This window comes from Cucurbita maxima, unplaced genomic scaffold, assembly GCF_002738345.1.
Source record: "Cucurbita maxima cultivar Rimu unplaced genomic scaffold, Cmax_1.0 Cma_Scf00008, whole genome shotgun sequence".
NCBI lineage: Eukaryota > Viridiplantae > Streptophyta > Magnoliopsida > Cucurbitales > Cucurbitaceae > Cucurbita > Cucurbita maxima.
In genome coordinates, this window is record NW_019272024.1 from 5,488,444 (window position 1) to 5,493,364 (window position 4,921).

Genomic DNA, 4,921 nt, shown 5'->3' on the forward strand with positions numbered 1-4,921 from the left:
GAATTAGTATAGTGAAAGAATAGGAAAAGGAAGAAGACGAAGACAGAGTGAAAGAATAGTGAAACCCGAGGTCAATCTGTCTCATTCATCTTTCTTACTTACTTACAGGAGAGGAAATGAACAAGAACTGAAGGGAAGGTTCAGGGGCAGGTTCAAGTGAATGAGCAAATCTTGATTGAATTCGTTTCGTCTTGAAAAGCTGCTAATGAATGGACAGACTCTCCTTTACTGTTGAGCATACTCCTCTTCTACTGTAAAGTGAAGTAGCGAAGCAATGAGACCATACAGAATATGTGCAGGAGCGAAGCAACGAGTCAGACTGATAGGGGAAAGATCAGAGAAAGAATAACTCACAACCACTGACCTTGTTCAAGAATAAATAGGGTCAGAAGTTTACAGTTAAAGAAAGTGAAGGAAGAGGAAAGAAAGGGGCCAAGCCGAGGTGATTGAGTTAAGTCTTATTCATCTCTTTGTTTACAGTTCAATCTAGTTCAGGTTAATAAATAAGGTAATAGGTAAAGCTGCCCGCTAATTCATGGACTCTCCTTTACAGTCTCACATACATATTCCTCTTCTCTAAAGTGAAGGCGCGAAGTCGAGGAGAAAGATCAGTGAATGAATAAATAGGTTCAGTAATTCAGGGAATAGAGTCAAAGGGGCAGGTTCTTCAAATAGCTTTACCTCCGAGTCAGTCAAAGAGTGAAAGCAAGCCAGCCAGTTCTATCTCATTCAAATCAATAGGTGAATCAGTAAGTAGTTCTGTTTAATTCATCTTTCGGCTTGACTGAACTTAATCCAATAATTGATGGTAATACAATAAGAGGCTTAGTAGCGAAGGGTTGAGCTTTCGTCTTTCTCTTTTGCTTGCTTTTTCCTTTACTGAATAAGTGTAACCAGCTACAAATATTGCTCTATAAAGTAGTAGAGTGGAGTGCCCTGCCCACCTGAAAGATCTCCTTCAGGGCTTGGACAAGATTTGGATCTTGCTCTTGTCTTCTATCTGGTACACAAGAAACAAAGCCAATCCCTTTTTGAGCTACCTCTGAATCCAAATCCACTGGCAATGAGAATCCCAATTCATTTTGAATAGGTAAGTCAATCTTCTCCAAAGCTAACATCATCTTTATCACGAGCTGGGACCGAAGGGAATAAAAGAAAGCTAGAAAGGCTAAGACAGAGATGAGGTAACCAACCAGCTTTTGAAGGACCGAATAGGGAGGGAGGAGGGGTACTTGGCTACTAAAGAGATTGAATTTCACCTTTAGCTTTAGCAAAGATCAGGGATTCCCAATAAGCAGATAGTGAAGTTGGATGGGAAAGAAGTCATAGTTAGGCGAGGTTACCATATGCTAACTAAACTTAAGACTAAGCAGCAGACGCAAAGTCAGCACTCGATCGCCCTAATTCTCTTGAGGTAGCATACCTCAGATTGTAGGAATAGGAAATTGGGTACTCGACAGAAGGTCGGGAAGAGTTTCCACCTCAACCGAAACAGAATAAGGAGAAAGAGAAGGGGAGCGAACTACTCGATCGACTAAGGCCGTTGCAAGTGGCTTGAGAATGACGCTAGGTCACTTTTCCCGACAACAGATCGGAGATCGATCTCAAGTCATACGTCTTTTGTTCAGCCAACAGTGTTCCACTCTACCTACTTATTATTACTTACTAGCGCCCTTCACTGAAAGTCATACGTCTTTTGTTCAGCTTCTTTCCAAATCAAAGCTACTTGCTTATAAGAGAAGAGCAAGGTGCGTAGCTTACTTGGTTGGTAAAGGACTCCAGTTGCGGAATATGTTTTTGTTTGCCGCTAGTAATTAAGCGTCTTGCCCTACACTAAGCTTCCTCTCCTTGTGCTCTGCTTCCCTTCTTTCGTTAACTCACTGTTCGCCTCTGAAACTTGGGCAAGACCTTGTGACTTCACTGTGCTCCTATATCAAGCTATAAGAAAAGAGAAAATCAATTTCTTAACGGAAGACGTGGCATGGTACTCGGCTTCTTCTTTCTGGATCAAGTCCCAGGTCAGATCTGAGAGCGAAAGCAATAGGTAGGGTTGGAGACCCACGAGGCTGGAGTTGTTCTCGATCCGGCCATGCGAATATAAGAGAATAGAATAATCCATTTTCCCCCAAAATCCTCTGGTCGTGGGCTGTCTTCTTAATAGCGAATGAAGTAGAGTCAGAATGATGGGGTGATGATCCGCCCACACAATTGGTAGTATGAGAGGCTGCCACTTGGGGCCTAAAGATTTCATATCCAAACGCAACTCAGAATGCTAGGAACGAAGAGAGCATAGAATGAAGATTGCTGAATGAAAGAAGAAAGATTCTCTGTCAAGCCTCTCAAGAAGGGGAAAACGGTATTCTAATTTGACGAACTTTCACTCTTAGGAAGATCTTTCTCAAAAAAGCCCTCATAGCCGAGAAAATCAAATCTCTTGGAAGAAAAGAAGGGACAATTCGTCGTTGGGAATAACGAAAGATAAATCCGTCACATATCCTATTTTTGACCGCTACGCCCTCTCATACCCTACTCCAACTTTGCTCTCTCTTCTTATACTCTCAAATAATCAAAGAAAAATGGAAGCAGGGCTAGTCGAATTGTTGACTAGGGCCTTTAGGCTCAAAAGGTCTAATAAAGAAAGTATATCCCAAACTCTTTGAACATTAGACTCAACTAACCTTACCGAAAGGAGCTTATGAAAGAAGATCAGTCTCTTATTCTTAATCAGACTTTCCTCCTTTCTAAGCAAGAGAAGGGCTTTATGGCTAATGAGATAGATGAATCCCTTGAATCAGTTGACAACTTTCTTACGAATGCTTTCTGACTGTGGGATGATAAGAAAACTTTCGTCCTCGTATGAAGGAATTCCAAGAGTATAGAGTTGATGGAATATGAATAGCTAAGATTAACTAATGCCTTTTCTTTCTATTGCTTTTTAGTGGATGTAGGCGACAGACAAAAAAGGGAGCATGGTTGAAGTGGAATAATCAATCCTCCAGTCTAGTGAGCGTATATGCCTCCTTCGCCTCCGGCTTCTAGCCTTCTTAGCTTCGCTACCCCTTCCCTGTGGTCCGTCAAGAGAAAGAAAGAAAGAAAGGGTTGGCCCATAGGGGAAGTAAAGAAAGAAGATAACCTTACCCAGTTGTGCGTTAAGCAATTACCATTCCATAGCGGATTATAAAGAAAGAAGATGGATTACCCTCTCGAAGATCAGTCAGCTATCCTGCTTTCGTCCCGGGTTGACAAATGCAAATCAAATCCTTTCGTACACAGCTGTTAAAAAAAACCTCCCTTTGGACAGAAGAACAGGAAAGACGAATCCGATTCTGTTCTATCCATAAAGTTCTACTACCTTTGATACGTGAGCGAGAAAGTCAGATGCTTGCTTCCTTCTGTCAGCTCTGGGGCTCTTAGGGAATTCTCTTGCACTCCCGTAGGATAGCTATCTTCTTACCGAGAGGGAAAGGAGTTTAATCAATTATCTTCCTTGTAAAGAGAAAAGAACTATATATGCTCTTGCGGTAGTCTTGATCAATCGACTCTCCTACCTAAATCATCTCAATTATAACGCTTATACACTCCAAACGAAAGAGGTTATTACCGGGAGAGCCCGCGTACTGCACAGTACTTTAGTTGACAGTGAAAGCTATCTGAGTCAGATTTCAAATGAGTATCCTCAGCGGTTTCGTTGCAAGCGGGTGTCGGTCCCCAGATGGTCTAAGTCCTTTTCTGACTTGAAAAAGAACAACAAAAAGTAGACAGGGGAAGGTCGGATGATATAAGAAAAATCACCCATGAAGCATGGAAGGGTGTTGAGCGGGAGGAATAAAGCAGACAGACGTTCACTTGAAGTTGGGGGCGGGAAGCCCATGTAGCGGTATTCACTAAAGAAAGCATTTATGAAATCGGTTCGTATCCTCGGGAATGAAACTAGTGCCCGCGGAGGGACATAACGAAATGAATAAAGATTAGATAGAATACTAGACAAGCTATATCTATAGAAGACTCTCATAGAACATAGAAGAGATCCGATAAATGCCTACAGTGATTACAAGGCTAAAACAAGAACCATAGAGCACCGCGGCTTGGTTTCTATTCTATATCTCTCCTTTTCATTCCATTTGTGTTGTGACGAAGACTCGGGTTGTCTTAACTAGGTGCTACACCTCAAAGCGTAATCCGATCTAAAATGAACTGGCTTGGCCGGCCTTGGGACAGTTAAAAGAACGAAACTAGTTACCCTACCTTCTCTGCTTTCTTCTTTCGCCCAGATTCCCCATGGGTGAAGAGCTAGAATCAATGTTTTTATATCTTATATGAGAAACCTGATCCCTTTCGAGTCTTTCATTCCACGCTTTCTGTCCATGTCTGGTCACTTAAAACGCTTTCTTCTCCGATGATAGAAAGAGGTAAGAAATAGATAGGGAAAGAAAACTAAAAAAGAATCTTAGCAAGTAGTGCCTCCACGTCCTCAGGCAATGCACCACGACGGTCATCTCTTTCTCTGTCCCAAAGGAGAGCTGCTTTTAAGCAGGTAAAGAGCTGGTAGTGAGGGTCTTCCATCAGTTTTCCTATGGCTTGAGTTCTGAGACAAAGATTAGGCTTGACTTTGAAGGGACATATAGAAGAACGAGGCATCTACGATGCCGAGATCCAGTTGTGCTTTCTGCCTATCCACTTGGCAAGGCAGAGGCTCTGTGCAAGAGTGGAAGGTATTCCTTGTGCCTTTGGCTGCTCTTCTTAGCCTTAGCCTAGCCGGTTCCTTAAGTGGTCATTCAATTCATGATTGGCTTAGTCAATCCGTTCACTTGCCTGTGGCTTTCCCTACCCCTTTTAGTTTAGTAGTGCTTTAGTCATCCCCGAACCCCCTCCTCCCTCTTCTTTTCAGTCGAGACTGATTCTGAATCTTTACATGAGAGTA